At 38.4% G+C, this 22,387-nt stretch overlaps 1 protein-coding gene across 2 annotated transcripts in view; it reads left to right on the top strand.

The window, feature by feature from the left end:
* Positions 1–5,253: 5,253 nt before the first annotated feature.
* LOC108680544 (protein roadkill) overlaps positions 5,254–22,387 on the top strand; it is a 62,760-nt gene continuing 45,626 nt past the window's right edge. For both annotated transcript variants that reach the window (XM_018169390.2, XM_018169379.2), the window contains exon 1: positions 5,254–5,712. The gene's annotated coding sequence lies outside the window, so the exon portion shown is untranslated. The remainder of the gene's footprint in view (positions 5,713–22,387) is intronic.

The following is a 22,387-nucleotide window of genomic DNA, read 5'->3' as shown; positions in this document are numbered from 1 at the left end:
TTTAAGATTGTTGTTCCTTACCTTATGATGAGTTTAGGACTTCGTAGTCCACGGTCGCGCTGATGCTCCGACATTCTGACAAACTGACATTCCATGCCCGCCATGCCAGAACAATGGCCGCTATTGTGACACAATTAATCAATATTGTTCGGGAAGTCAGGAAGTGAATCCCTGCAGAGAATGTTTGAGCAGCGACTGTACACAGGAGCGTATTTTCCACCCTTGGAACTCCTGTTATTTGGCCCATGGCGCGGTGATGCTGCCACGTCCGACGAGGAGCACTTCCGTGTGCACTCAATGTAATGAGAGAGATTTTGTCTCAATTGCGGTGCGCTTTACTGCCTTGTGCGGGTCGTCCTGTAATGAGTAAGACTTTGTCTAAGTTGTGATGATTACTGCCTTGTGTGGGTCAGCCTGACCCACTTTTGACCGACATTGTGTATGGGTGCGCCCCGAAATTGTGCGACCCGACTCTCCTGCGATGCCACGTAATTGTCTTCTTGTGAGGGCATTTGGGATGCTCCATGGCTGATTTATGTTAATGGCTTCAATTAACAAGTTTTGATTCTTAATTAAACGACATCGACGATTTTGCGGTTGAGTTTTTCATTAAGTTAAATGAAAAATTCTCATAATTAAACTTTATTGATATTCGATTTTAAATGACAGATTTTTTTCGTTATTTCATTTCACATTGTTTTATTGCCTATGTTGCGTGTCTTTTAATTAACAATATTGCCTATTCAATAAAAATATTGATCGAATTGCCCTTTTCTTATGACGTCATGTCAGATCATGATCTATTTGTCATGTTATTTTGAATTTAAAAAGATTAACACATTTTTTTTAAATTACATCATTGGATTTTTTGCTGACTACAGTCCCAAGATTTGTATTAATCTTCATGCATCAGTATTCGCATTACTTATTATTAGAATTGATAAAATTTACAAATCAGAATCAAACAAGGGTTGGAATGTGAACATTTTTTTCCCTCCGCAATCCGCTAACATTTCTTCGGAAGTAAACTGCAAATGTTAATTTCCTAAGGCTGTATAATTATGATTACATCATATTAATGGTGCTAATGCCACCTAACAAGTGATTAAAACTTATGTCATTCGGTTATTGCGAATAACTCAATAATTATGCATTAGATTCGGTTTTAGCAGCGATTGCATGATTGCAGATTATAGTTCACAGTTCACGTACGTAAACTATGAAAAATTATATGTTTGGGAATGAATTTCTGGCATACCAGTTCAAGCGATTATTTTATACGGGGATTGTATTTTCTCTACCAGTGTGAGACGGATCTCAAGAGAGATCTAATCCATGATTCATGTAATAGCAAATAACTAAAACTTAATAGATACGGTGGCAAGGTAATGTAAGGAATGGTCGGTGAAATTTATTGATTGGCACAAGAACAGAAGTTACTTTGCGAAATAATGTGGTCACTAATCGAATTGCCTTTGAATTGCTTGTTCGTTCCTTATTTTTTAAATCTATTTTTTTATCTATTCGGTATCAGCAGAATTGAGATCGTTAGGCTGAATGAGGTAGTCGCAAAATTTTTATCGTATTGCGCTCCTCAACAGTTACGTGGTTAAGATTTTGCTTCAATCTTTACCTCGATAAAAATAATAAGCATATATTTTATACATTCACTTAACTTATTCCCAACATTTGTTCAACGTTTACTAGGGTATCAGATCGATTACCCGTTCGTTGTCATGTGTCTTTTAGCGCAATATTCCTTTCTCTAGGGTAAAACATCAGAATCTAGGGAATTGTGACTAGACGGCAGGCAATGTTTCAGTCTTTAGTAAACTTCTGTGGAGAGTGGAGGTTTTCTCTCAGTGTGCGCGTGGCGTGATAACGTGTGTCCTCCATATGACAAAGCTTCTTTTCTTCTGAAGTTTCAGGTATTTTTTGTTGTGCATCTCCATTATGAAACTTAATAATTTGATATGGGATTTATTACTTTTATTTGCTTATAGTATGACTATGCAATGCACGAATAAAAACTAGGTATTCAATTAGCTGTTAAAATTTTCAATTTATTGCCGTTGTGTAGGATAGTATAATATTTTTATTGAAGTTTATCCGCCGTACTTACCCAGTCTAACTAAGGATGATCTTGTGAATCCATTTAGTTAAATATTCACTCTATATTATGTATTTTGCCTTGGATTCTAGTTTTCAGTCATGAGTCATCACATTTGACTTACAGTATTTTCTTTTTGACAACACTGCTGATAATTAATGAAGGACTAGAATGGTGGTTTTTCTAACATCTATAAGTAGTATAAGATATATTTTATTCTTCTTTTATGTTTTTCATTCCAAGTCTGTGTCTGACTCTATCTTAGAATCTCCCAAATTTGACTTGAAGACTAGAGCTTATTCTCAGCAGTCACTGAGTCAGCTTCATATGGAATTCTGGATTGAGCATCAGGATTGAATTTGCTACTCATAATTTTTTTGATCATGCTTGGTGCTTGAAAGCTAAAATTTAGCCTATTAATGCTTTAAAATTTTTGCTTGCTTCTAGTGCTATTTATTTCTTAGTTATTTATTTTATTTACTTTTTTCATTTAAGCTTACAACCTGACCCTGTATTCTGTAAGCTATAGTATTAGCATAGACGCTGCTTTCTTAAAGCTACACGAGCAAGCAAAGTTTCTACAAGATTTAATGTTGCTATTAATGTGTTTGTTTTTTTCTGAATCACTCCAAATGTTCCCAGCCTTCATATATGGATCCAAAGTTGTGCATTTAGAATAAAATTGAAATTTCTATGCTTCCTTATCTTATTTTTTTATATTATATGGCTAGTTCTTGGCAGACTTGGAATACCTTATAAGCCTTGAGCAGAGCTTTTCTGCCATTTTTAGAAGCACAAGATTACTACTAAATAAATTGCCTCCTATCTAATTGTTGATGAAAGTTCCATTAGATTCTAAATGAATTGAAACACTTTGGTATTGTTGAAACACACTTTTTCAAAATAAGTAGCAAAATTCCTATCCTCGGTTTAGGAGTAGGCTAGGTGAACTTTTTGTGTGAAAAAAATTAGTGTAGCTTCAAAGTGACAAATTTTCAATACATTTGGTTCTTGTGGCACGAGTGAGCATTTTTAACAAAAATATAGGTAATTCATCTTGTGGCTTCAACAATGCAGGGAGAGTCTATTTGCTGCTCGGAACGTTGCTGTATTCCACGCCTGGCTCATTCATGATCCAATCTGTAATATTGGGCTGAATTTTTCCAAATTGTGGGCAAAAATGTGTATATTTCTTTAATAAATAAGGCAAGGTCTAATAAAATAGGTGAAATTATCCTCATTCAGGGGAATTTTTGTCTCATCAATGATCAATGAGTGGCTTGTGCTGATTTTGCATTTGAGGTGATGTTGGTAAAGCTAAATGTTCCAAACCATCCAAACTGGAAAATTGGGCTGGAGCCACATATGAAGAAGACAAATATGACATGCTTGTGGACAGTTTCATCCGTTTATATGGCCTTGCTTAATTTATTTGTTTATAATAAAGAACAGTGGCACTTTTTTGCGCTTGGTTTAAAAATGACCTGTAAACAATTGCTTTTGCATCCAATTCTTTGAAAATTCTGCCTGATAATCCAGATTGACTAACTATGACAGCAGCAATAACTTAGTCATGGTGACTTCTGACAGCTAGTTTTAAACAAAAACATTTATTTTTGCTAAAATTAAGGACAATTAGTATTGATCAAGATCAGAGAACCAATTTATGCAAGTGAAATTGCACCTATCCAAAGTCAGATAATTTTGGTTGAATATGTAGTCTCACAGCTCCAAGTTTATTTATATTTTGATTTGATTTTGAGAATATATAAATGCAGTTGAGAATATATAAATATATGTATGAAACTGTCAAAATTATATACTTTGTCCAAAACTTTGACTTGAAAGGCTCATCATCTGCAGTCACATCTGACAGTTTGTATTTAGGAATAAAATATTATGCAACTATCAGTGGATGTTACTGAGCACAATAGTTTTGGTGAGAAGTGATTTCACTTCTATCATCAGAGTCAAATGAACAGATTAGCTTGATATTTCCAACTTGACCAATGTATGTCTCAAAGGTTATTTGTATAGCTTGGTATGTGGGCAGAAAAAATAGACAAATATGCAAAGGATGCATCTGAAGGCAATGCACAAATCTTTGACTATTTTCATCATCTCAATAATCAGCAATGTATATTTATTTGCATTCCCGAGCTTTACATACTTAGTGAGTTGTAAAATATAAACTTTTATGAGAAGAATTCTTATTATTCTCTCATAATTTGCTTTATTCTCTGCTTTGGTCCTGAGTTTAAATTAAAGCACATACATTGAGTACATGCATGCTCTCTGTTGTGTTGTTTTGACAGCCTCTGGCAGAGTGCTTCAGTTCTTATTTGAGAACTAAGTGAACTGAGTACTATTGAGTTTAAATATTTCTGAGTTTAATAGTTGATATTTTCAATGCTGATAATTATGCACTACAAGGATCCTATTCAACACCATTGTTACACCATCCATGAAGATCCTATCCAACACTACCGGTATATATCAATTAAATTTCTTACCACCAGTTATGAGTTCAAATTTCAAAATAGTCTAAACCTTCTTTATTATTTAAAATAGTTTTCATATTGTATGATTTTGTTGTGTTATCCTGAATTTAATTTCAAAATTTAAGCATGTGTATACTAAGTAGTTTTCATGCAATATACCTATATGATTTCTGTATGGGTATGATGTTCCTAGTTTTTTGTCCATTTTTAAATTTAGTTCCTTTTATCATGATTTATTCTTCATCCAAATGAAAGTAAATGAAAAAATCTATGTATCAAAAAGATATTTATGTGTATTACAATTTTTGAAATTTGGCTGTTGATGTTCAATGCTTTATGCTATTAAACTGATGTAATACCTGTTATGTACATTAAGAGTTGTAACTCAATAATAACCACATATTTCTTATCTTTTCAGTTCGTGTCTCCTGGCCGTACAAAATACAGAACATCATTCGATTTCTTAGGTAAATCAGAAAAGAAATTTCCTTAATTAGTTTTCCTTATTTACTCCATGAGTGATAATGCAGTGCCAGTTAGTGTAGCGCCAAGATTTCTCTTCGTTTCCATGCACTAGATTCCCTATTTTCTGCCGGCCCTGCCACTGCGTGCTCATGACCACAGACTCTCTAAATTTCGTGTTCCACGCCCCCATCGCTGAGCTCGGCCATTGCTCTCCACGGGCGTTACACTACCGGCACCATTTCTCCCCACACCAACTCGACCGTCTCATACGTGGACCGGGTCCCTCTTTTGCCTGAAGTGAACCCCGTACTGGACCCTGCTGGGACAAACTCCATCGTCGAGTGTGCCGAGTCTGTGTCGGCGGAACAGCCGCGTCGCTCACTACGATCGCATCGTGCGCGTGGTGCTAGTGAGTGGAACCTTAGGGCGTTGCTGGGGTCCGTGAGGAGCGGTGACGCTGGTGCCCAGGTACATACGGCCCAGCCCCCCAGCCCGCCTGCCCAGCCCCCCCAGCATCGCCCTCCTCCTCCCCCCCAACAACAACAATACCCCCCACCGCGGGTTGACCCCCTAGTATCTATACTTTCGGTGCCGTCCACTGCTACTTTGCCATCACTTCTGCATCTTCATCACAAGGTCAGTCTACTCATATGAAGTGTCTTTAAAGTCGTTACTCATCTAATTGTCTTTAAAGGGAATAATCTCAAAAATTTCCTTTAAGCTTGTTAATATTAGCAATGTCAGCTCAGTTATGAAGCTTGTGGTTAGTGTTACAGTCGCACATGTACGTACTGTCCAGATAACCTCAGGGCAGATGTGATGCTCTTGATCAACATAATTCCCTTCCTGCAAAGTTTGTTATGGAAATAATCGTCTACTGAAGTACTTACCGACACAAGTTGTTATTTCATGTTAAACTTGAAATCAGTTCTCTGAAATTACATTGAGTTCATCTATGATTTTCATTTATATGGCTAGAAATTACATCCGTCTCTTATTTAGAATTCAATTTAGTATGTTTGTGTTGAGTTAGATATATATTTTCATGGACACTTCATTGGAGACTAATTGTGTGTTCTTCGCCGTATCGCTCCTACACAAGTTTTTTCAAGTACTGATAAATTGAGCTATTTTGGTATGACGTTTAGGCCAACTTCTTACCTTCCCCTTCAGTTGCTTTGCGATGCTAGAGGCTCTTGAGATCCTCTTGAGATACGTCAAGCTTGTTGTTCATTTTGTTGTTCAAACGACGGTATTTCTAAAGAATTTGATCGTAATAACATTAATTTAAGTGTGTTTTTGGTCACCCGCGTCGACGAACGTAGAGCACGTGACCTGAATACGAAAAGTTTTGACGCATGCCCAAGATAAAGCAGAGAAGAAGGCCATAGCTGCCAGTATAGCTATCGTTCACAGTGGCTGAGCGTAGAGCAAGACATTAGGAAGGTCGGATGACCATATCTGCGTGCATTTGTTCGTTGTGGTGCGAGTACAATGATGCTATTGAGGTCATCAGGCTCATGTGTTTATCGGTGGGCGTTATGCTTGCTTCTGCTCCTAACTATCCGCTCCTATTCTCATAAGCTCATGTCTTCTTGCTTATTATTGGAGTTATGATGTTCTATGCACACCCTATTGTTGCATACGCATGTTTATTTTAGTGAGAGTTTCATGCATTTGCCGAGTCTTTTGTCGCCGCGGAGGCTTAACAAATACAAGTCTTTAGAAAACTTTTGAAAATCAAACATTTTTGCTCGTGTCTAAAAGAAAAATTCTTCCTTGAAATACAGGAACGCATCGCAGTCATCCTAGGAATAGGACAGAAGTTTAAAATTTTTTAAACTAAAGACGACTATTCTTTCTCAACCAGACTCGATTAGCAGAACGGTGAAAAATGGTCTTTAATTTTGCTGTAAAAACATTCGTTTTGCGAGAAATTTTGTGATGCGTCATCACTACAGATTTGAGTCCCTAATTGACCGATTTGTTATCAATTCGAGTTGCGTACTCCATACATCGTCTTGTTTTCTACTGAGTTGCGTACTCCATACATCGTCTTGTTTTCTACTGAGCTGCGCACTCCATACATCGCTTTGTTATCAATTGAGAAGAATTCTCCATTCGCCTCTTTGTTATCGAAGTCGCTGTACATGGCTTTGTTATCAACTCAGTTTGGTTCTCCAAAGATCGATTTGTTATCAACTGAATTCTCCGTACATCGATTGGTTTCTATTGAATTCTCCGTACATCGCTTTATTATGAAATGTTGCAATTTATTTTATCGCTGAGGATATGTTGCAGTTTATTCTGACGAGTGTTTTCTTAACGCAATCATTCCCCGTAAATTGTTCGATTGAATTCCAGGACTTCCGTTCATGGCTATCTTGTTCTGTGCTTTCATCTATAACGAAAATAATTTTTCATTTAGTTATTCGTACGTGTTATTTTCATGTTATTCCTGTTGACCTCGAAAAATTTTATTGTGCGATTAAGCTAGCCAAGCCGTCAATCACTACTGAGACCTCATCAAAGTTGATACTAGTTGATAATAAAATGTCATGAATTTTAACTGCGCCAGAGAGCAGCTTTGCGTAGTTCGCCAAGTAATGTAGAAGCAAGAATGGAAGACCGCCTTCTTTATCATAGGTTTGGTAGTTGTGTGTTGCTACGGATGTACTGTCCTTGACGGCTACAGCGGCCGGCGTCGTAGACCTTGGGATTCACGAGGCCTTACATCCATCGCTTTTTTTCCACCCCTGTCCGGACGGCCATCTTATTTCCTCTAGTGAGCACTCGATTAGGTCTCCTATAATCCACCCCACAGCTATTGCTCGGCCCTCGAATTTCTCCGAATAAAAGCATGAATGACGACCTCGTTTCCTGAGCATTTTCGTGAAAATATACCGAAATTATGAAAATATATCAGATATTTTTTCGTTTTAATCAACATCAAGAAATCTATCCTGTTCTGCTTTGTACACTTCAGCAATTCAGCTCTTCAACTCGAAGATGAACGCTCAGTATATTCGTTTGACGGCGAACCATATATATATGCATTCAATGTGTGGTGAAGAGAATCATCAGAAAATATATGCCCCAAGCGAGACCCTTGATTAATTCAGTTTACATTACGTTAAATACGTTAATTAATCATACAATTTATTTTCAATAATAAATCACAATAATTGGTACCTATTTAGTTGAGTTATCCTTGTCCTGAAATTTCATACCTATATGCTTAAGTTCACAATAGAAGCATTTGAAGTTACACTGCCCTCGATTACCGCATAGCAGAGCTGGCATGATGGGCATGTTATGAGTTACTACTCAGTACTCTATAAATTATTAATCTTGCTCCTACTTACGTCAATCCACATTTCATCTCACCAGGTTTGTTTATGCGAAATGTGGAAGCTTGCCTCCACAGACCGCGGCTATATGCATGGGTCTCTGAATATTTGGTTCACTATATTATTACTTACTGTGAGTTATTCGGTACATAAACTTCTCGTTACGCTGGCAAAAATGAGGAATCAGGTTATATTCCCGCACAAATTTTCTGTATCTCCAATTATATGTGCATGTGTACGAAAACTCGCGGTGCATGAGCTGTACTGTAGTCTAAAGTCTAGACATTTCTCTATCTCGTCTACGTATTTTTGCATTCATCGCCCGTAACGAGTCCGCCAATTCTAATCCAAACTCCTAATGGCGGGCTATAATCATATAAGAAATACCTTGATAATATCTGTATAAGCGACCCTGGCAACGTTGATAATCCGATTATAAAATCTTGATAATATCTGTATAAGCGACCCTGGCAACGTTGATAATCCGATTATAAAATCTTGATAATATCTGTATAAGCGACCCGGGCAATGTTCACTGTTCACGCAGAAGATTGCGGGCCTGTAATGTGACGGGAGGTATAGAGCGCTACGGGTTCTTCCCTGCTGCATGGCGCCCCTGTGATGGTGGAGAGTGTTGACAGCTTCCCTTTAATGCAGCGTCTCTCCCTTCCTTCTCGCGCTTTATACCTGTACACTCTGTGCACTGTACAGCTGTGTACTGTACCGTCGGCTGTGCACTGTACAGCTGTGTACTGTACTGCAAGCGGTGCACTGTACAGTTGTGTACTGTACTGCGCGCTGTACACTGTACAGCTGCGTACTGTACTGCAAGCTGTGTACCGTGCCGCAAGCTGTGCACAGTACTATATACAAGCTGCGTACTGTACCGCAAGCTGCGTACTGTACCACAAGTTGAGTACTTCAAGCTGTGCACTGTGACGCCTGTAACAGATCCTTGTGTTTATATTAATAAACTAGACCCATGCCATCATTTCTGTAATTAGTCATCAACAATTATCTGTCTTCAACTTGTATGTTATTTTTTTGTTAATAAATATTTGTTTGCGTTTATAAGTCAGTACAGTGAACAACACAGTTGATAACTTGTATCTCATGCTGTCCATGTAATGCCCTTGTATGAGTACCATGCAATTAATTGACCTTTATGAGTAGCGTAATTTATTCAAGTGTCTTTCCGTGGCTGTTACATAGATAATCTCCAAACGCCCCATGTACTATTATAATGATTCAAGTTTTATAATGATTAATTAATACAGTAAATTCAAATTAAATTAATAATTTGGTTGCTACGTCTGCACTAAACGAGTGTATGTAATGTTTGGACGAAACGGCTTCACGCAGTGTTTGCACGGAAGGTTTATTCACAAAATTTGGACGAAAATGTTTCTTTGAAAAATTTGTTAACCTAATTTGCATGCATTGTTTCTAAGCAACGTTAATATAAAATTTAAGCGCAACATTTGGACGAAACTTGTAATCAAATAATTTATTCTGAAGTATTGTGCAATATTGATAATGTTAATCGTATATGCGTAAACTTAGTACGAAAGTTCTTAGAAGTTTTTTCCCATAAAGTTATCTTTAACATTTCTGTTATACCTTGAAAAGAAGCGCTTTTTTTAGAAATTTTTCAGATGTGACAATATTACACGTTCATTCTAATCTTACGTACGAATTCTATGTGCAATGCATCAAGTTAAACTGCTATATATTATGTCGTGGAAACTGACCGTAATACGGTAATTAAGATGTGAGTGTGAACGGTCGGCTAGTGTCATTATTGCATTACTAGCATGAGACCAAAGTGCTGATGTGACACCGTTAGCACGGTACTGGGCCAGTATAAGACCGTTACAACATAGGGGCCGGCGCGTGTAGCGGGCGACCCGATCTCTTCAGTACTGCTACCGCCTCCCCCCTCACTGTAGCTCTCATACTCTGTGTTCTGCTCACCATCCTCATTCTACTCACTTCTCATCTTTAAAAATGTTGATAGAACTCCTAGTGATAGGTAATGAATATTATATATATTGTATTAGATGTCATCTATAAATTAAAATTTAGACTAAATTAGGCGATTGTTTCTGCTGGAATTGTAAGGGTGAACTCAACTATGAGAGTAACGTGATTTACAATTAGCATATGAGTGATGAAAATTATTATTCTGTGCCTCTGATTATTCTGTTAACGTTGCAATGCTCAATTTATTCGTAAAAACTCTGAAATTTTTCAATGAAGAAAATTGTATTTCGTGGATTTGTTTTTCAACTTTCTATGGATGGATGCTTAAAATTCCCGTTATAAAATTTCAGCTTCTTGCGATATGTTTTCAGTTCATACTGCATGATGAATCGTTTACTAACGGTTTTCAAAATACCAGACATGTTGACTTGTTACCAGCCAACCAGCCATGAAACAGACCCATTAATTTTTTTGCACGCTTTAATAAATGAGGTAAGATTTGTGATAAATAAACATGATAAAATTTTCAAAATTTTATAGAAGAGGAACGAGATTTAAGGGAATATCCCCCGAGAAACAGCTTTTATTCAAAGATTATTTCGAAATCAGTTCATTTTTGTTTAATCGCGTAGTTACCCGGAAGAAACCGGTCAAAGACTACGATTGTACGGAAAATATCTGGTATGATGAGCTTTATTGAGGTTTGTGCCCAATATAACGCAGCTCTGGCGCCTGCCACACAGCCCCCGTTCCACCGTATAGCTGAGGTCGCTCAGTTGGTGGGTGCTCTACTTTCTCGCACGGTTTTTAGTTCAATCTTCTACTGTAGTGCCACGCCTGAGCGGCCCTTGCCGCGGTGCCAGCCAAAATAACCTTTTCGTTTCATGCTCTCGCCTAACCTACTTCACGCTCGGGCCGTGCGAATCATTTCTACGTCTGATCGTAAAGAGTAATTAGAATTGACGCTTTATTTGGGGAAATTTTGAAAATTTCTCACGATGACTATCTGTAAAGACATGTTGTTTAATTTGTGTCGAAATCATCTCAGTTTCGTTTGTTCAACGAATTTTTTTTTTACGAATTGAATTTCAGTTATTTAGAGTGGGCGTTAGATTTACACTCTTTACACTGGGCGTTAGATTTACACTCATCGATAAATTATCGATGAATGAATTAAAAATAGTGACTGACTAGTGGACATAATTATCCTGACCAAGTACGCTTTGGGATCACAAGCGACTTCAAACTGTGCCTCTACTCTCCTTAACCGTTAAATTTATTTGCACTTTGCTTGATTTTCCAATCAATTTTGTATGCCTGAACAAGTTCTTGATTTCATGAATGTCTCGAAAATATCTGTGGGGCTCTATTAAATTGCTAATTATCACCTGTGTGTAAAGTGAGTAAAGTTAAGTCTGTTGGACTGGCGCCGGTTTTGAAATTGTATTAATAACTGAAAGTTTGATTAGTTTAATAGACTTTCATTGCTGATCCGTTGGAAACGCTATCTTCTATCTTGTAGGCAGCAATACTAAATGTACTGGTCTAGCATGACTTGCGAAGTCTGTTCTCAGTATCACAATTAATGACTGGAATTGCATGCACATTATGTGTTCGTTGATATACGGTGGTCGCTCGAGGCAAGACTCGATGTTGACAGATTTAGCGTTAGCGTTTAGAGTTAAGTTATGTTGAGTTACAGCTCCCGTCATTTTTGAATATTATCCCTTCTTTGCTGGGACTTGACGTGAGCCGTTACGGAGCTCGAGTATGGCTAGGAAAACTGGTCGCGTGGCAGACAAAGCTGCAAATAAGAGGTCATGGCCTGCTTACATGACCGTATAACGTGACACGCCTTGCGATGCAGCAGTCACTTCGATGTGACCAAGCTGATATCCATCACGAGTCTCTGTTATGAATTGTTGCAGGACATAAGTTAATGAACGGAGATCAGGCCCATATGAGGGGTTTGCGCTCTGCATGTTTATATAGGACTTTGTCACTGGACTTTGAAGTCTAGTGCAAAACAATAATCTTTCTCCTGAGTAGAATAATGAATTTCGCGCGTGTAAAAAACTGAAAAGGGATTTATTTCTAACCACAATTGATATGAAATTTAGTCATTTTTCTGTGAAGTTGACCGGCTACGTGCTGGAGATTTGGTGAACTGAAAGCCATTACTGATCTGTGAATCGTAGAACATCGATGTTTTGGGAGCTTCACAAACACGATATAGGCATTGATAATGAGGCTTTGAAATGTTAAGCTTCATAATTTAGGCATTGATAATGAAATTGTACTCTGTAGTTGTTTCAGAGCTCCTGTTTTAAACTCGCTGTCATATGGATCTTAGGAGCCTGGATTAAAGCATTATTGTAAACGCTAACCAGGCTATATTGCCAAACAATGACTCGGTCTCCTTGGCGTTTTCTCGGTCGGTGTCCCTACCCGGTAACAATACAACCGTGGCGACCTTGGGGCTCATCTGGAGTAGAGGGTGGGACAGGGGAGGCTCTTGTACGTCGCGCCAGCATCACATTCTGTAGAGGCAAAGGCCGGGAAATATCTGGCATGCGGAGGGCGGATGAAGGCTGGCCGACGGTCGGCCGAAGGTAGTCCAACTTCTGTACTCAGGCCCATATTGTTAAGCATTACTGGTTGTTCTGTCGAGCATTAGGCATTACCAAAAAATAAATCTGGTTGTTCTGTCGATGTGAGATGCAAGTGTCAAGTTCTGCTCGAGCATTATCCTAAAATTTTTATTTTCTTGAAACTATAAACAAGATTCCTTATGGATCGATTTTATCTGATATCTTTCAAAATTTGTGGAATACCTGCATAACTCTATTTTAAGTTTTGATTACAGAAATAGTAACATTAACTTTTATTTGTGCATATCCCTGATAACCGCAGAAGTTATCAGCAGAAACTTGTCGCTGCGGCCGATGTATGGCATGACAATTCTCAGCAAGTTTGACGTATAACTTGGAGCCAATTGAAGACCATCTTCTCATCAGCGGAGTTTTATTTGATGCTCGATGCAATCTGTGCATATGCTTATGAAAACTGTGGCTTGTTTTACCCAACATTTCTAAATGTGATAAAACATATTTCCTCAAAAATAACTGTTTGTGTTAAGTAAATGAATTATAATGACGAATAATTTTTACTTGGGGTTACTAAAGATATGATGAGATCTATTCGGCGAACTTCTTCTCTTCATGTGGAGTGAAAAGTGTTGCTCAGAAATTGTCGGGATATTCTGGCTAAATGTAACCGTATTGTTCAAGTTACGTACTGTGCGTGTGTAAAACTGGTCATTCAAGGGTTTAACAAGTTGAAATAAATCATGTTACTAATCGGAATGAAATTAGGGAATTATTTGCGCGATATGCCAGATAGTTCCAACGCAGATTAAATATGGCGTTGGTGAATACGAGCAAGACGTCTAATTTTAGGCGGTATTGGAGCCGAGGTCAGGTCGCTGTTTCTCTCGCCGTCACCGTCTCGAGGTTCCTTACTTGTAACACTTCCCATGAGCTTATTATCTATCTTTTCTCATGTTGATCGCTTATCATATCAGACATAATAGTGTATTGGATGCGTATAATATTTTACGTGGAAACTGTCGTCTCCCTGTATCCGCTTCAGTATCTCATGATATATTGATTCTATAGCACTATCTAAACGTCTGTAATTTTTTGCCCAGTGATGACGTGTTGCATGTTTATCAATATTGTCTCCACCCTTCTCTATGACACTGAATATTTCGCCGCCTCTCGCTCGTCAGCTGTCCATGTTTCATTGAATTCGTTGCTGTGCTCACAGAATTTTTCGCACTTACTGTGCAGCAACACCACAAAAATGAGAGGAAAACTTCTAATTGGTTCGCATTCTCCTGTATTCATCAGATCTTTACGAATTTTTGCTGAGTGTTTGTGCTAAAATCAACAGTAAATTATTATATTCCTAATTTTTTACCTAACTGTTTATGTACGAATGACTTATCAAAAATTTGTGAGACAAGTTATTATCTTGCTTGTGTCTTCTTACTAATTTATTGAAATCTTAATATAATTTTTTAAATATACACGTCATTTATCTTGCTTGTGTCTTCTTACTTAATTTATTGAAATCTTAATATATCTTTTTTAAATATAGGTACACGTCATATTTTTTCTACTTGATTTATATTCGTAAGTCGGAAAAGAAGGTCACACGCGCGTACACCTGCTGTTTTCTCGGCCCGCTGATTGGGCATTTGAAGGCAAGAGGCTGTTGCGCTAACGTCACGTGAAGAATACTTTTCGCGTATCAATATTCGGAGCACGACTCTGTGTACCAGTGATACAAGGCCTCAACTTTTGAAATGTACGTCCCTAAATTGAATATAACGTCGAGCTACCAAGGCTACACAATGCTGGTCAAATTTCACGGCACAACAAAATAATTATCGTTGACAGCTTTGGGTTGTGACAGATTTGTCTCTTGATATCGCATGCAGTATATTACTCATGGTTATAGTATGAAGCTCATCGTAACTTGAAGCTTGTCATTTTCGTAAAGCCATAGTTTTGCCTTAGAGGCTTTGAAACTAGAAAAGTTACATAAAATGGATTTTCAAATTATGTGCCAGTGTCTATCCGCCGTGAAAATTTGCTTGAAGGATGAAATGGTTTACTTGTTTAGAATTAATATTTTTTGTTGAAAATTTTTGGTAATTTAAGTGTGTGGTGCAAGTTTTTCTCCAGAATTGAATGCATTTGTGTGTTGGATGTGATAGCGACGTAGCTTGTGAGGGTGAGAGTTGCCTGAGCGTGAGGGGCGGAAGTGAGATGTAGGACGAGGTGAACTCTCTCCCTTAGAGAGGGCCGCCGTCCTCCTATATACACCCCTCTCCCTTAGAGAGGGCCGCTGTCCTCCTATATACACCCCTCTCCCTTAGAGAGGGCCGCCGTCCTCCTATATGCACCCCTCTCCAGTAGAGAGGGCAGCTGTCCCCAAATGTCCATGCCCTCTCCATCATGCGCTCCATGCATGTCGTTGCTCCTCTATGTCTCTTTCTAAATTTACATTCAGATTGTCTGATCTATCGTTTGCCTTAGCCTCTGTTGGTAGTTGGTTCTGCAAGTTTTCTACCCCCGGACGATGGTGAGCGAAGCTTGCTAATATATATGTAATTTGTTGCCTTTTCAAACGTATAGGTTACATTTGGCATAGTTAACGCGTGTCTCAGTTGATACCAAGCCTAATTAGGTGAAGTAAATAACCTAGGCTAACTGACCTACATAGACGAACTATATGTACTTTTAGGAACTAAATAAGCTAGGCAAACTGAATGGCTTAGTAAAAAAATAAAAATTTTACTGATGAATATAAGTGCATAGGGACCAACATATTATATAGACGATCCTAAGAGGAGAAAGGAACCCAAACTGGATTATTCAACCTAGTTGTATTAACGGAAATTATATTGTGTTTACTTCAATCGTGCCAGCCTCACAGATTGCATTTGTGTTTGAGCTGGCCGCCCTAAAACATTTATTCCAGTATTGCAATCTCACGACTCGACCCAAATCATTTCTATTAAATCACGAATCATTGTCATCGTAGAAAGATAATTTCGTTCTGGTGCTTACTCATGCACAGGGTCGGGGCCATGCATCATTACTGATTGACAATTCATAGCATTTACCAGTGCTGAGGATTGAGTATGTACATATGGATAGCATTTCGTATTGCTGACGATTGAGTGTGTACATATGCATAGCATATTTTTGTTGATGAAAAGTGAGTATTTACATATGTATAGCATTTTGTATTGATGTAGATAAAGTAAGTACATATGTATAGCATTTTTTATTGCTCATGCCTGAGTATGTACACATGTATAGCATTTTGTATTGTGTAGACCATGCACATATGTATAGCCTTTTTTTTTGTTGACGAAAAGTGAGTATTTACATGTGTGTAGCATTTTATATTGCTGAAGATTGAGTATATAGTATTTAGTATTTCTTACGAGTGACTATGTATAACATTCGCTACTGCTGACTAGTGCGTGCTTCGTCGCCATAATATTAGGATCATAGCAATGTAAATACCGCGGCAGTGCCTGAAGTACGACTTCGGAGTGGCATACGTAGTCATTTTATTTTATTATAGTCATCAGTTGTGGGTATGAGTCTTTAGTGGCTCTACATCAACCGGAGACTTGGCAATTATTTGGCTGCATAGAGGTGTGGAGTTTCTTTCATTAGAGATTTATATAATATGAAGCCTATTAAATGGTTAAGTGATTATTTTCTTACTATAAAGTTTGTTATCAACTTTGATACGTCGATCGAAATATTTTATTTGCTTCGGTAGGATTTTATTTGGTGTTTTATTAGCCTTAATGCTATAACTTGCGAAGTGTTGACCTTATACGTTTTCTTATGATGTGTCGTCACATCTGAAGAAAAGGTTGCAGATGGATTGAAAGTGCTTGTCTATGACATGGTTATTATTTAAGTGCTTAGCGAGACTCCAATCCTTGACATTTGATACCTAGGTACTACGGCCATTTTTGTAATTGTGCTCAAAGCTGCGTTTTTGTCTGCAAACTGGGGGCCGTACGCGCGTCATATTTCGGATATCTTTAAAGATGAACTATAGTTTCTTATTGAATAACTGGTCAATTATAACTATATTGATGTGTATACTGGTCGACGTATTAGAATTATATTCTACATAAATAAGGTCTTAGAGTAATGCCGTTTACTGCTGCATTAGCATTTTTTCTATTTAGTTATTTATTAGCTTGAGATGTCTTCTTTACCCGTTATTTTTCAGTAATGACGTTGTGGGTGAAAAATTTCACACATCGAAAATAATAATTTTGAATTCTGTCTGTAAATTTTAGATTTACCTGATGCATATATATGTGCATGTATCAATATCACATTTCCTCACTTGCTTCGAAGAAGGCTAAATTAACATTCTATACGCCTTCATAGTTTTCAAGTCCCACAAATTTCCTTTTAAATACATGAATTATATAGAGATATTTTATGTTGTCGTTTTCGTGCCCTGATTGTAGCAATAAATTGTGTTTATTTATCTGGCGCCGAAGTGGTCTCTTGCCGAGACCACCTCCCTGAGGCCACCGTCTCACCCGAGGAAGCTCGCCGTGTGTGTCAAGGCAGGAGCTCGTTGAGCAGCTACGAGAGAGCGACCTCTATATTGCCAACTCCTGCAAATGGTGCCAGGGCTTCATCAACTCTCTCTCCCTCTCTTTCTCTCTGATTCTCCCTTGCATGCTTCTTTATGGACACCTTCCGTTGACATCATTCCGCCAATCATGTGCGCACTAGCGCTATGCCTCGCTGTCAGTTAGCGTCAAATGTCGGCCGCTCTACATTCCCTTCGCATTCTAAACGTCGCTTCCATAGGTGCTCTGCGCTTGACTCCCAACTCATTCTCTACACCTCCATTGACTTCCATACCTGCATGTATGCGTATTCACAATTTGATCAACTTAGTTGACACAATGGTTCGTAGCATCGTTGCCATCGACGTTATATTTTGACGTAATTTCCGACCAAAACGCTATTGATCTTTTGCTGGAGATGTTATGCTGTCTCCATTTTATATTTTGTTTTGAATGTGACGCGTTTCTTGGTTTGATCTCAAGTCTCCCCATTCATTACGAGCGCCAGCAAATCCTGATCGTATTGACCTCTTTTTGAGGGCCCGCATTACAGCTCTTGACTGCTTCGAAAGTTGGCTATTTTTTAGACTGAGCTTTAGGATGCCCCTTTTGATCTCAGTATCTGGGCCATAAGGTGCTTGTACACGGGGATAGTGCAGACGGCTAGTAGATCTGGCAAGTGTTGCTCGCTTGGTGACTATCCGGCTAGTAAGCCTGTACACACGTGGAGAGTAGAAGGTGACGCTATCTGCTCTTTCGCGCCCGCCAGTGCGTCATTAGAAGCCGTCGAGTGAGGTCTGTGAAGATGGTTAGTGGATCACCTTCAACAACTCGATTCTGTACGTCGTTTTTATACTATTTATTCTAGCCCTTGAAAATGCAGCGTCGGGAACAACTAAACCCTGACTAATAAGGTCTTCTTTCCGTTTCAAAATACTCGTTTCTCCCTTCATTTTGTTGGAGTAACCATCATGGAAAACATAATACTTTAATTCAAATCTTTGGAATATTTCAAAAATAATTGAATATCGTCTGGAATCCACTTAGTTTGTTTCTTCTTAGAAACATTATCGTTCAAACAAGCCATGATTCACTTGACTCACGATTCTTCGCAAGAGCGGCACAGATGCTCTCACCATGGCTGCATCAGCGCTACTATCCACTTCTCCAGCCAAGATATCAACACATCGTTGGCCCGCTCGGCCGCATCTCGGGCACTTGCCGGCGCATGCCTCTGAAGCGGCTGAACCCCTATACACGAGGCTAGTAGCGTGGACAGTTCATGCGCCGGATGAACTAGCGGCTAGTACTATCCCTGTGTACAGGCACCTATAGTTACGGATGTGGCGCGCGTGTCTGCAGCACATATTGCTGTCTCCAGGCCTCGTATCTTGGTAGACGTATATCGATAAGCATTGGGTTATTTAAGAGCCAGTAATTTTCCCTGATTTGTTGGTATCCGTGAACCCTGACTACCTCCATTGAGGCCGTACAGTCGACATCATCTGATGTTCTCATTTGAGGCACTCAATGTCTTCATTAGTCGAGTTTCAACTCAAACAAGTTTTAGAAAAAGCTTCGATTTGATATTGAAGCGACTCACAATTATCCGACGTTGGTTTTTTTTAATCTTGTTATCTCTGGCATGTTACGAATAAGTTTTATTTGTGAAGAAATTGGAAAAATAACCAGCCACTTTGTCACGGATATAAAACGTTATACAACATCACGGATAATTAAAAAATGCTTGGTGAAAGGTTTGAAAATTTCAATTGGGCATTCAGGACGAGGAAATAGGTTGACAATTTATAAAAACACTATATTTTAAGTTACGTAAGAGTCTAGCAAGGGTTTGCATCGACCAGTAGCTTCCCGAAATTGCCTGCCTGCTCATTTGGTGTTGCTCAAATGTTTGTTATTTGTGTGTATTGATCAGCTTTTTGAGAGTAGTTTGGAAGATGCAACGTAGCCATAAAATTCACGATGAATGATTAAATGGTGAACGTCCTCTGTGTGATGCCTTGTTCAGTACAGGACGTCGCATACGAACGAAGCTCCGTTCGCTGTTAATGACGTCATGGAATATATAAATATTCCCAACATTTTCTTGGCATCTTCCATCCACGGCTGAAGACTTCTTAAGATTTTTACGGTATGAATTAACGGAATGTAATCCTAATTAAGTTATGTTAGTACGTAGTAAAGTTGTATCACAGGGCCTATATTTTCAAAATTCACTAAGTGGACGTAAGTACTTACGCTCTATTTTCTTGTCTATGATTAATGGATTTTGCTTGAAAGGCCGTCAATGATTGGCTGATGAACTTACGATTTCTTAACTTTTTCTGAAAGTATGGCCCCAGCACCAGACGTACCTATCCTAGATTACAGACCCCGGCAGTTACACAATCGCCGCAATGAACATGATATCTATGCATAGATATCATCTCTATGGAACATGAAGTGCTGCGGTTAAAGCATTATTGCGAATCTGTTGAAATAAGTATCTTGACCCTAACTCTCCTTTCACTTAAGCGACGCGTCCTGCAACCAATTATACTAATAGCTTTTACAATTAATTAATGGTGCGGCTAAAAAAGGTTTGTTACAAGTATGCGTGTCTTGGATTGCGGTAACTTTTGAAGTTTGATAGTTTTTGATTGAACTGTTAGATAATAATGAAGTAAAGTAGGTTCTGCAGTTTTTAACTTTTGAAGTTTGATAGTTTTTGAATAAAATGTTAGATAATAATGAAGGAAAGGAGGTTCGGTAGTTTTTAACTTTTGAGGTTCCGTAGTTATTGATTAAAGTGTTTGGATAATAATGAAGGAAAGAAATAAGAGTCACGTGTTGTCGTTGAACTGAGGAAGCGACACACCAAGGCAGCTCTCCTTCCCTCTCTTCTGTGCTGAGCGTTCAAGGTGAAGGTTCTCTCCTCTCTTCATTTACTGGCGTTCCTTGTTCGACTTTAACAGCTCACTTAATGATCTTAGCTAAGCTTATATATTACCTCTATTCGCTTTTATTCATATCTTATTATTATTTGTTAGTTATTTTTATTCACATGTTCTGTTTAAAAACCTAACGGCTCTTACAGCCTTTTGTTCATTCAATATTTTCAATTTATTTTCTGCTTTTTTATCTGGCTATCTGCTTGTTGTGAATTTCATGCAGGAACCGTTATCTGCGCTTGCAGCCAATTATAGTCTTCAGCATGCAATTCCATCCAAGTAACTTCTTATTTGTTGCTTCAGCAATGGTTTTTAAAATGTGGTACACGAGGGCTTCTCAGGTTGTGCTCGAACATTTTTCGGGGTCATGAACGATTTAAAATTTGTGAGTTTTAACTCCGAAATCTTTCTATATGCAGCTAACCACAAGATGATTAATAACGATTCTTCAAGTTATGCCATTATGAACCCAGCGATTCAATGTTAAATCAACGTTACACGTATTTGCTGCTCCCATGATGTGCGTATCTACTAAGCTCTAATATACTACAAATTACCTATTCATATTGGTGGCGAATATGTAGTATTACTGGTATACTGTGATACCTGGCAACACGTCTCGACTTTAAGAGGCCTTCAAGTGGTATAGGTAGTTCATCACACAACTACTGGGAACCACTGATGTAGTACACTGTACAGGTATCCATAACTTAAGGGATCAAGCTGAAATATATATTTATTCGATACAAACGGTTATAATTGAAGCGTGTAATATGGTAGTAGCGACCTTCTTTACTGTTAGTGACTCACGAGGGATGTGCAAACTATTCATCTATGCCTATTGTTCTGTGTGGTGTGTCGTGACGTCTGTATAGTTCAATGCAATGACTCAGCGATTGTTCATCCCTCATTCATGGCGAGCAAGCGTACACGTGCATGTGTGACATATTACCTCATCGTATTATATGGGAAATCAATAATAATCACATGGAATTATAAATATCCTACGCATTGCTAATGTTGTTACTAGATTTTACGTTTAAATAAGGAAACTTGGGTCCTTTGCTCTCTTATATTGTACATATCAGCTTATGTTACGTTTAACTTTGTCCTTGTATTATCAAGTTCTCTTTATCTCCTCGAAATCCGTTGCTCTTTCCATTTATCTATTCTATTATATTCACTTGATATTCCCTGGCTTTAATTTCCTTATCAAGAATCCGCGGGTAATTCTCCGTATGACCAAAGACATCGAGTACACAGCCGTGTGATGAAATTCCTATAGTTATCATAAATTTGAAGTATGGCATGTTAGGAAATTGATGAGTTACTTAAATATTTACTATCCGCCATTGCAGGGCAAGATAATGAAACCTGGATGACCTCAGCATCGATTCAGTCTCAATTTACCCGGAGGTCACTATTCTCGTGCGCGTTTAGTTACAATATAATACGAGTGCTCATTTATTTCGGTGATTGAGGGTCACTTGAAGTACTACGCCTAAAGTTAGTGCAACTGGACTATACCGGAATTGTGCATCATAATTTTAATTTTAGTTGCGCAATAATAGCATGTTTTGTTACATTCTTTCGAGCAACCACCGACTTTAGACATGCATGCAAGCCCCACTTGCTGCTATGTTATTCCTACGAGAAAAGAGTTGGAGGCAGAAAGCGCATCACGAGGCAGGTCGCCTGGAAACGCGGTCACGAGTTTTTGCCGCCCGCGTTTCCTCTATTCTCGTTTGGAGGGCAAAGCTCCAGTTGTGTGGCATGAGACGCGATGCTGCTGCTGCGCTCGTCGCCATGGCAACCATTTGCTCTAGTATACGCTA

This window comes from Hyalella azteca, unplaced genomic scaffold, assembly GCF_000764305.2.
Source record: "Hyalella azteca isolate HAZT.00-mixed unplaced genomic scaffold, Hazt_2.0.2 contig4996, whole genome shotgun sequence".
NCBI lineage: Eukaryota > Metazoa > Arthropoda > Malacostraca > Amphipoda > Hyalellidae > Hyalella > Hyalella azteca.
This window is presented reverse-complemented; position numbering and strand designations above follow the sequence as displayed.